The sequence below is a fragment of the Lithobates pipiens genome, unplaced genomic scaffold (genome assembly GCF_037356315.1).
Source record: "Lithobates pipiens isolate NorthernLeopardFrog02 unplaced genomic scaffold, aLitPip1_a1.2 Scaffold_23, whole genome shotgun sequence".
In the NCBI taxonomy this organism is placed as follows: domain Eukaryota; kingdom Metazoa; phylum Chordata; class Amphibia; order Anura; family Ranidae; genus Lithobates; species Lithobates pipiens.
This window is the reverse complement of record NW_027507785.1, coordinates 39,316,443-39,328,179: the sequence shown is the minus strand read 5'-3', so window position 1 is coordinate 39,328,179 and position 11,737 is coordinate 39,316,443. Positions and strand designations below refer to the sequence as shown.

At 46.2% G+C, this 11,737-nt stretch overlaps 1 pseudogene; it reads left to right on the top strand.

Annotated features, from left to right (window-relative positions):
• Positions 1 to 530: 530 nt before the first annotated feature.
• Positions 531 to 930, top strand: LOC143927388 (large ribosomal subunit protein eL42-like; annotated as a pseudogene).
• The last annotated feature ends 10,807 nt before the right edge of the window (positions 931 to 11,737 follow it).

Sequence of the window (11,737 nt, the reverse complement as noted above, 5' to 3'; positions counted from 1 at the left end):
CCAATATCACCTGGAACCTGAGTGAGAAGTCATCACATTGTATACGGTGCCAAGGAGTGATCTTGTTGGGCGACCATCTGGACCTGGAGAAAGGCCTTGGCTGGGCTCAAGCCACAAGTGCCAATAATCCCTTGTAACGAGGGATCAATAGGAGCTGGTAAGAAAGCCTTTCAGCTGTTGGTGGAGGCGCTGATATTTAAGATGACCACAATGGTGGAAATTGACATCAGAGTTTACTTTCACATCAATTGTGGACTGTTTTAATCCTCTAATTTTTACATTTATATATACATGATTGAATAGCATGACCTTTATCTATTTCATGTTTACTTACTGTGTATATGTCTTACAGAAGGTTTGATGCTTACACTTTTCATTCAGAATATTTCTTAGCACGTTTTTATTTTATTTTTCATGTTTTTTTAATATAGATGTCTTTTTCTTTTAATGACTGCTAAGCACACTTGTAGGTGGACTTGTCTTTGGTTCAAAGTGTACAACATGCAACTATTAAAAGTAATCGAGGCGCCTTCTCTTGCGCGGCAGGCCAAGATGGTGAACATCCCTACAACCCGCAGAACTTACTGCAAAAGATATGGGAAGCATCAGCCTCACAAGTTCACCCAGTACAAGAAGGGGAAAGACTCCCTCTACGCCCAGGGAAAGAGGCGATACAACCGTAAGCAGAGCGGTTATGGTGGGCAGACCAAGCCGATCTTCCGTAAAAAGGCCAAGACCACCAAGAAGATTGTGCTGAGGCTGGAGTGTGTCGACTCCAACTGCTGATCAAAGCGGATGTTGGCTATAAAGAGATGCAAGCACTTTGAACTTGGAGGAGACAAGAAGAGAAAGGGACAAGTCATCCAGTTCTAAGCTGCCGCATTACTTCTGAAAACCAAATAAAATCTTCAAAATTCAAAAAAAAAAAAAGTAATCGAGGCAATGAGGCAACAGTGAAAAGAAAAAATGAGATTTTGACAGTACTGTACAGTCCTGTTCAGTACAGGACACAGGCAGATCACGGAGACGAATAGGTAGCTTATTTTTTTTTTGTGTGGATGGAAAAATGTGGTGGATGGAAAAATTGATTATGCCTTCTTTATTCCCGAAAACATACTCTGCATTGGAATTACACCTTAAACTGCATCAGCGGGGTCAAACGGGGTCTACAGCCCTCTTCTGTAACGCTTTACCCATGCTGACATGTTCATAGCCGTGAAGAATTCTTTTTTTATAACGTTTAAGGACAGAATTAATGTTGTATTTGCTGCAATAAAGATTAATTTACTTCACCTCCAGGACCCGGCGCTGGTAACTCCGGGACGAGCTTGATTACCCTTCTTGTCAGACCCTATTTAGGAAAATAAAGTGCAGTGTTGGTGTTAGAAGATTTCGGCGATGAAAAGACTTCCCTTGTCTTAGCACGCGTGGAGTGCGCTGCCACGGGTTCTGTGTGAGATCAGCAGAACCTCGCTGTGATCCCTCCAACTTGTTATGTTTTCGCTGGCAGCCGAAGACGGGGAAGGCTTCAGAAAATCTTACCTCAGTTCCTGATGCAGCGACGGATGTTGCTAAAGACCAAAGCGGTCTGGTGGGGCCCTTGTTCAGTTCACGAAAAGCAGACGCTGTCCGCCCTACTATAGATGGAAAGGCTTTAGCGGTGCAATATACCATGTGCTTAGGATCAGGACGTAAAGCCCTTGTAGTTATAGGCTTAGGAATGTAACTTTGTGAATGATTTTGGAGGGAAAGGCAAATATTTTAGAAAAATATTTTTAGAGGAACTGAATACCATGTACAAAGGATCAGAAATGGAGGTGTGCGTGACAAAACATTAGCTCCAATTGAATTATATTTCGACGTTCAAGTAAAGCAGATTCTCTCAAGGAATTCTTGACGTAGATCCTTTTGTTTTTTTTGTCCCCTCTTATTTTGTCCCCCGTCTTAAAGAAAACCTCCAGAAAAAAAAAAGAAGATAACTCTTACATCATCTATTTGCCCAAATTACTTTATTTAAATGTGCTACAGATTTATATAAAGCAGTGAATCTGACATTCAGCGAACATTCTATGCAGGTGAATCTTCCAGGGGCATGTGCTTCACCAAGCTCATGCTCCCTATGTTTAATTTCACTTTAACCACTTCAGCCCCGGAAGATTTTTACCCCCTTCTTGACCAGAGCACTTTTTTTGGCACTGCGTTGCTTTAACTGACAATTGCATGATCGTGCAACGTGGCACCCAAACAAAATTGACGTCTTTTTTTTTTACCCACAAATAGAGCTTTCTTTTGGTGGTATTTGATCAACTCTGCATTTTTTTATTTTTTTTGCGCTATAAACCAAAAAAGATCATTAATTTTGGGAAAAAAAAGCAATATTTTTTACTTTTTGCTATAGTATCCCCAAAAAATATATAAAAAAACAAATTTCTTTCTCAGTTTAGCGTATATTGATTGGTTTGCGTAAAAGTTATTGCATACACAAAATAGGGGATAGCTTTATGGCATTTTTATTATTTATTTTTTATTTTTATTAGTAATGGCGGTGATCTGCGCTTTTTATCATGACTGCGACATTATGGCAGACACTTTTGACACTATTTTGGGACCATTGTCATTTATACAGCGATCGATGCTATAAAAATGCACTGATTTACTGTATAAATGACACTGGCAGGGAAGGGTTTTAAACACTAGGGGCTTATCAAGGGGTTAAGTGTGTCCTAGGGAGTGATTCTAACTGGGGGGGTGGGCTACCACTGACATGACAGTGATCACTGCTCCCGATGACAGGGAGCAGTAGATCCAGTCATATCACTAGGCAGAACAGGGAAATGCCATGTTTACATAGGCATCTCCCCAATCTGCTGCTCCATGCAACGATCGCGGGACACCGGCAGACATCGAGTCCACGGGCACGCTCACAATGCCGCTTCTTAAATGGAGCGTACCCGTACACCCAATTGCACATCCTTGCCATTGTGCCGCCATATATCGCCGTGCACTGGTTGGCAAGCGGTTAAATAGCTTGTTGGGCCACTATATCCATTACAGAACATTGAAGCCACTGTGTGATCTGTAATTTACTATAATGGCAATAGCTACATACAGTGAGCCTTGTATTTTTTATTAATGAATACAAGGATATGGCCAAAGTTGAGAGGTGGGCAGATAATGCCATGTTTTCCACTTTGGTCAATCATAGGGGTTGGCAGCAAGGGTGACTGCCCTGGGCACTGTGGTATTGTGAAGTTTGGGGGCACTAAAGGAAAATTGGGGGAAGGGGATTTGTGTTTGATATATATATATATATATATATATATATATATATATATATATATATATATATATATATATATGGGGGGGGGGGGGCAGGAGGTAAGAATTGTTTTAGGAGTAGAAATTTGAGGTGGTATGCTGGGAGTGGTGATTTGCGGAGAATTTGTGTTGAGAGTGGAGATGGGTAAGAAGAATTTTTGCTAGGATGGGGGATTTGGGGGTTTGTGCTAGGAAAGGTAATATGGGGGGGGGGGGGGGGGGATTTGTGCTAGGAGAGGAATTTTTTTTTCGGAAGCGGTATTTCTGATAGTAGGGATGATTGGGGGCATATTTGTGCTAGGAGGAGATATGGGGGGAGGGGTGTGAATTGGTGTTCAGAGGGGAAATTTGAGGGGTAAAGGATTTGTGTGAGGAAGGGGAAAAAAAATTGGGAGGGAGAGAGGGAGGGAGGGATGTACTGGGAGCATATGTGGATTTGAGATACGCACATAAGCGCTTAATTTTTTGGGGAAGTGGATTTTTGCTGACACATAATGCTCATACATCTTGGCATGTTCGCTCTGGGCTCTAGATCAGTGGCCATCAACCCTGGCCTCAGGGCCCACTAACAGGCCAGGTTTGCAAGATAACTGAAATACATGACAGGTGATATCATTTGCTGCTCAGTGATTGCAGTATTCTAGTCTGCATCTCCCCAAGGAAATACATAAAACCTGACCTGTTAGTGGGCCCTGAGGACAGGGTTGATGATCACTGATCTAGATGACCTTGTCCCGGCACTTCATAGGTGGCTTTGCATTAATTTTGTAAAAATACAAGGCTTATCATGAATGGAGGAGAAGCACTCAACCCCACTTTGTTTAATTCCAGCAGATGGGGGAAGTCGCCTGTACTGCAGGCGAAACACATTGCCGCTAACTGTATATAGCTATTGCTACCACGGCATATTACAGCACATCCAGCAGCTGCATCATTCTGTAATGGAAGCAATGTGTTTGGACCAGCTTGGCCTAAATAATTTAAAGTGAAATTAAACTTGAAATTATTTTTTAAATCCAAATAAAGTCATACGCTGTTAAATGACTACCACCAAACACCCGCACACAGGAGTTCTTGCAGCTTCCTTATGAGCACACACACACAGGCTCGTGATCTAGCGCTCATGTGAAACTCCGTAGCCCACTTCTTGATCTCACATACCCTCACTCACTGTCCATCTCCCCAGAAAATCCCAGCTTGCGCTGCCTCCTGAAGTCAGTGTCAAGCCTCTATTTCACCGACCTAAAGGTCCTTGCCTGCAGTCTTCTGTCCATCTCCCCAGTGTTGTATATGGAGCAGTTCACACTCAATAAGATCAGATTGACAGACTTTAGTGGAAACCTTGCCAGTTATATACCAACTTGACCAGGAGCTGTTTGTAGCCTTCACCGGAGGTGCATGTGACAAGGTGATACACGAGACGAGAACATTCAACAAAACACTCACCGCCCACTTTATTAGGTACACCATGCTAGTACCGGGTTGGACCCCCTTTTGCCTTCAGAACTGCCTTAAATCTTTGTGGCATAGAATTAACAAGGTGTTAGAAGCATTCCTCAGAGATTTTGATCCATAGTGACATGAGGGCATCACCCAGCTGCTGCAGGTTTGTCGGCTGCACATCCATGATGTGAATCAGCCGTTCCACCACATCCCAAAGGTGCTCTATTGGATGAGATCTGGTGACTGTGGAGGCCATTGCAGTACAGGGACCTCATTGTCCTCTTCAAGAAACCAGTGGTGAGATGATTTGATCTTTATCCTGCTGGAAGGAGCCATCGGAAGATGGGGACACTGTAGTCATAAAGGGATGGACATAGTCAGCAACAATACTCAGGTAGACTGTGCCTTTTAAATGATGTTCAATTGGTACTAAGGAGTCCAAAGTGTGACAAGAAAATTTCCCCCACACCATTACACCACCACCAGCAGCCTGAACCGTTGATACAAGGCAGGGTGGATCCATGCTTTCATGTTGTTCACACCAAATTCTGACCCTACCATCTGAATTGCCAGATATTATTTTATTGAAAGCTGCAGATGTAAATTTAACAGTGGCCACACACACCTTGATGTTTTTTTCTGATCAATGTGGGACTCAATCAAAACAACTGAATCAACAAAAATGAAATAGCCATAACTCCCCTTTTCAGCTCCATTTCAAAAAGGACTTGAGTTGATCGACCAGGACAAAATATTATTGAGCAGTAGAGATGGGCTTGGGCATGTTCGGGTTTCCCAGTCCCAACCCTCCTGCCCGATCCCGCCAGGAAGCCGACGCTGCACGCGGCTAATCACAGGCAGTGAGACCTTTCCCGATCTGTGCAGCTGTGGACCAGGAAATGCCTGTGATTAGCAGTGTCGGCTTCCTGGCGGGATCAGGCAGGTGGGTTGGGACTATGAACCTGAACGCGTCCGAGCCCATTCCTATTGATCTTTTTTTGCATCAATCCACAGCACTGAGATACTTTTTTTTTTTTTTCAAATAACTGTTTATTTATTTTTCGTGGTCGTATAACAAAAGTAATAGTACAGGCATACAGCAATAGCAGTATGGCTCCCAAAATACAAGGGGCCCACTGTAGATAGACAGTGCAGAATAACACAGTATTGGGAGGTGCAGTGAGATCAGGCAATCCGACCAAGGGTGCACAGCGGGACAAAAGACACCAAAAGTCAGTTGTCCGTGCTGGGAACCAAGGGGCCACCCAGGGTCTGCTGCCTATGTTGTATGCCAGATTTAAAACAGAACAAGGACCATCAGCAGTATTAACAAAAAGAGTGGAAGAGAGAAGAAGAGAGAGAAGCAAAGAAAGAGAAAAAGAAAAGGAAATAGAACGCCAGCGGTCTACATCACCATATCCATACCGGTTCGCCAACAATCCTCCAGCAGCCGCCATCTCCCCCAGACCAGGTCATGCTCCTCAAGCCTATCCCTCACCCTGGCAGTCATTTTCTCCATGAGCTCAACATCCTTGATCCTGGAGTATAAGGTCTCCCTAGACGGAGGCAATGGATTTTTCCAGTTTAGGGCTATCAGGCAGCAGGCCGCTGTCAGGACATGCCTAAGGAGCTTCCGCCCCGGCCTGGCCAGTGCGGGTTGGGACATGCCTAGTAAGAAAAATTTAGGGGAGTGGGGTACTGAGACGTAAAAAAAACGCTGGAGCAGCCTTCGGGTCATGAGCCAGTATGGGGCAATGAGGGGGCAGGCCCAATAGATGTGGAACAAGGAGCCCCGCTCCTTCAGACATCTCCAGCAGCGGTCTGAGGTGGAGGGTTATATTTTGTGGAGTATGTCCGGGGTCTGATACCAGAAAAAGAGGATTTTGTAGGAGTTTTCTTTGTACAGTGTACACAGAGAGGACTTGGCTGCCTGGCGCCACACCCCCTGCCAAGTCTCAAGGGAGAGCTCCTCACCCAATTCCCCCTCCCAGCATCTCATGTAGGAATGCTTACCCCTCGTTTGAAAGTGGTGTGTGTTGAGGATGCGATAGATGTCTGAGATCAACCCTCTGCGATTCCTTCCTTCTAGAATTATCTGCTCGAAAGGAGAGGGTGGGGAAAACCGTAGGTGAGGGGCCATGGACTGTGCAAAATGTCTAATTTGTAAGTAGCTGTAGAACGTCTGACGGGGGAGGTCATGCTTAGCCTGGAGCTCCGAGAAGGTCAACAGCTTTCTTGTTCTGGGGTCCACCAGGTGCCCTAAATTAAACAGGTCGCGGGAAGCCCAGGGCCAGGACATCTGGTGGGTCAGGCTAGTCGGCAACTTCAGGTTGCAGAGGAAGGAAGTCATTAGGGAGAACTCCGAGTGGAGACTGTGTTCGCGGGAGAGCTTCCGCCAGAGCAGACGGAGCTGGGCCATCGGCCCTAGTAGCCGACCCGAGTCCATCTCGACACTCGCGCCCCACAAAAAACTGTTCGGGTGTACTGGAGCTAGCCTGATTTTTTCAATCTCCGACCATCTATTATATGATCTCTGCGGGAACCAGGAGGCTATGGCCCGTAGCTGAGTGGCCTGGTAGTAGCGAACTAAATCGGGGAACGCCAAGCCGCCGTCTGAGCGTAAGGCCGTCATGACAGAGCTCGGGACCCGGTGTTTTTTGTAGTTCCATACAAATTTCAACAGGTCCTTCTGGAGTGTGCGTAACTGTGCGTATGGGACCGGGATCGGCAGTGTCTGAAACAAATACAGGAGCTTGGGAAAGATCACCATTTTAATAGACGTGATCCGTCCCATGAGCGATATGTGGTGGGCCTTCCATTTGTGAATTAGTTCCCTAATCGCCCGAAAGAGGGGGGGGGGAAATTAGCCTGGTACAAGGTATGGAATGATGGCGTAAGGAAAACCCCCAAATATTTAAGGGAAGAGCTTTCCCATTTATATGGGAATGCGGAGCGTAGGTGGGTCGTCTCAGCCGTCACCATGTTTAGTGGGAGGGCCACCGATTTAGATGGGTTATTTTTATAGCCTGAAAGCTCCCCGTATCGGTCTAGCTCGGAGTGGAGGTTGGGTAGTGAGATCCTGGGCTGAGTCAGGGTAAGGATAACGTCATCTGCGAAGAGCGAAATCTTAAATTCCTTGCCCCTGACCGGAATCCCTAGAATATTGGGGTTGCTTCTAATGGCAGCCGCCAGAGGCTCCACGCACAGAGCAAAAAGGAGAGGAGAAAGCGGACAGCCCTGGCGGGTTCTATTAGCAATAGAGAAAGTTGAGGACGTGGCGAAGGGGGTTTCAACCTGCGAGGAGGGGGTAGTGTAGAGGTGCTGCACCGCACGCAGAAATGGGCCCGAAAGCCCATACGATGTAACGTAGCCTCCATGAAGGGCCAGCTGAGGCGGTCAAACGCCTTCTCGGCGTCTAAACTTAGAACCAGAGATGCTAGGTTGTCCCTATTCGCCACATCAATAAGATCAATGATCTTCCTGGTGTTGTCCCTTGCTTGTCTCAAGGGGACAAAGCCTTATGTATTAAGGAAGGGAGGATCGTATATAGGCGATTTGCTAAGAGCTTCGTGAAGATTTTAAGGTCTGCGTTCAGCAAGGCTATAGGCCGGTAACTAGCGCAAGCGGTCGGGTCTTTGTCTGGCTTGGAAATGAGGGAAATAAATGAGCCTAGCATTTCGGTCGGGAACGGGGACTGTTGGAGAAAGGAGTTGAAATGTTTGGTCATATGTGGACTCAGGAGAGGTAAAAACGCCTTGTAATACTCGTAGGGGAGCCCGTCTGGTCCCGAAGACTTGTGGGTTGGGAGAGCCCTTACAGTCTCCAGGAGTTCCTCTTCAGTGATAGAGGCGTTCAGTTCTCGGAGGTCCGTACCTTGCAGTCGGGGTAGTACTATATTTTCCAAGTACTGAGTAATACGGTTAGACAGGCCCGAGGTTGGGGGGTTGTGGGGAATGTCCGGCCTGTTGTACAGGTCTGTATACAAGTCCGCAAATGCGTCCACTATCGCTTGGGGGTGGGTCAAAAGATCCCCCCCCCTATTTTTAATTTGAGCCGGAGCAGAAGTCACTGTACGGTCCGCCAGTTTCCGGGCCAACAGTGACTGTGCTTTGTTTCCCTTGTCATAGTAGAGTTGTCGCAGGCGGACTAGTGCTTTCTCTACTGATCCCAACGCCAGGTCCCGAAGTGTCTGCCTAGTCTGGACAATTTGCTTAAGGGTGGAGACGGAGGGGGATTCCAAAAGACGGGCCTCAAGGGTCCTGAGCCGTTTTTCGGCCAGTAGCCTGGCAGTCCGTGCGTCCCGCTTCAAGGCTGAGGATAGGGCTATACAGCACCCCTGGATGACTGCCTTGTGGGCAGCCCAGAGGGTAGCGAGGGAGACTTCTGGGGTATCGTTCTCAACAAAGTAGTGCCGGAGCGAAGACTCCAGCTCTGCCTTTGCCGGAGCATGCTGCAGGAGATAGTTGTTCAGCCTCCAGGTGCAGGGCTTATGAAGGGGAGGTCTAATTCTAGGGTTAGAGTTATGGGGGCGTGATCTGACCAGGAGATGGGCAGTATATGTGCAGATTGAAGAAAGTAAAAATAAACTGTGCTCAGGATAAGGTTATATTACAAAAATAAAATAAAAAATAAAATAAAAGATAAAAATACAAAATAAACTATAATATAGGCTGCAGTTCTAAGTGGGATACACACACCAGAATGAATATAAGGAGATTTGGAGAGCTGCGCCACTGGCCCTATATATAACTAAACTAAATACACAAATGGGGTGTCAATAAAGGGTTAAATAGCATATAAAAAATGAATAAATGTTTGTTGCCAATAACATTCACATAATGCACATTAGACCATCCAAGAAATGACATAAAACAAAAAGAAAGCTGTGTAACTGAGACTGAAAAATAAAGTCCAAAATATCAGTCCAATATATCCATAATTATCGAGTCACCACAGTGAGTCCACACCAAGCAGCAAATCAGTGCCCGTCACCAGTAGGGATGAGCTTCGTGTTTGAGTCGAACGTACGTTCGACTCGAACATTGGCTGTTCGGGCGTTCGGCGAATTCCGAACGTTTTAGCCGTTCGCGTCAAAATTCGAGTGGCGCGCGCGCGGACCACAATGCACTATGGTGGCGCAGTGCATTGCTGCCTCATGATTGGCCAAGCATGCACTGTGACCCCGCATGCTTGGCCAATCACAGCGCCAGCAGCGAGGAGAGCCATGATTGGCCACAGGCATCCTGCCTGTGGCCAATCATAGCTCAGGCTGTGTAGTGCACGCCCCACACTATATAAGGCCGCCTTTGAGGCGGCCTCGTGTAGTGTGTTAGCATCTGAAGCAGTGGGTGTTCTGTGTACCTTCAACACAGTTACACACCAATCGTTTTTGGCTGATTTCCTATCTTGCTGCTGTGTAGTGGTTGTTGTCTGTGCCCTGACCGCAGTATACACCACTATATTCACCTCACCTATATAGCTAGTGATCTAGCTTTAACCACTTAACAACTGCCCATTGCCGATTAACGGCTTCAGGGCGGTTGTTTAACTCTGAGAGGCCGTTAATTAACGGCCTCCCAGAATTCTGCTCTCGCGCGCCCCCTGGGGCGCGCACTCGAGAGCATCCGTGACCGCCGGGTCCACAGGACCCGGCGCATCACGGATCACGGTAAACGGCCGCTCATAGCGGCCGTTTACCACGTGATCGCTCCGTCAAATGACGCAGTGATCACTTGTAAACAAACCGGCGTCATGTTATGACGCCGGTTCCTCCCTCCCCTCTCTGTACCGATCGGTACAGCGGAGGGGAAAGAGATCGGTGTCAGCAGCGATGTGGGCTGCATCTGCAGTGCCCACATCGCTGCTCACCGAATTTAACCCCTCAATTCCCTGCCAATACTCTGCAATACCAGTGCATACTCTGCAGTACCCTGCCATTACTCTGCAGTACCCCCCATTACTCTGCAGTACCCTGCCATTACTCTGGAGTACCCCCCAATACTCTGCAGTACCCTGCTATTACTCTGTAGTACCCCGCCAATACTCTGCAATACCCTGCCATAAATTGCCATACCCAGCCATACTCGGAGATACCCAGCCATACTCGGTGATACCCTGAAATACCCAGCCATAGACGCCCCCCACCCCTCACCGCCCTCCGGTGCTTCTACCAACTCGCCAGTACGATCAAAGCCAGAATCTTTTTTTTATTTTTTATTTCAGGCTTCCCAGCCTAGAGGTGAGATGTGGGGTCATATTGACCCCCAGATTTCACTGTAAAGAGGACCTGTCACCCCATATTCCTATTACAAGGGATGTTTACATTCCTTGTAATAGGAATAAAAGTGATCAAAAATATATTTTTGGGGAAAAAAATGTCAAACTAAAATAAATAAAGTAAAATGAACAATAAAAAAAAAAAAAAAAAAAAAAAATTAAAGCGCCCATGTCCCCATGTGCTCGCATGCAGAAGCGAACGCATGCGTAAGCCCCGCCCACATATGAAAACGGTGTTCAAACCACACATGTGAGGTATCGCCGAGAACGTTAGAGCGAGAGCAATAATTCTAGTCCTAGACCTCCTCTGCAACTCAAAACATGTAATCAGTAAAAAGAAAATTAAAGCGTCGCCTATGGGGATTTTTTAAGTAGCGACGTTTGGCACCATTCCACGGGCATGTGCAATTTTGAAGAGTGACATGTTTGATATCTATTTACTCAGCATAACTTCATCTTTCACTTTATGCAAACATTGGGCTAACTTTACTGTTTTTTTTGTTTGTTTTTTAAGCACAAAACTGTTTTTTCCCCCAAAAAAACGCGTTTGAAAAATTGCTGTGCAAATACCGTGTGAGATAAAAATTTGCAACGACCACCGTTGTATTCTCCAGGGTCTTTGCTAAAAAAAAATATATATATAATGTTTTGGGGTTCTCTGTAATTTTCTAGCAAATAAATGATGATTTTTACATGTAGG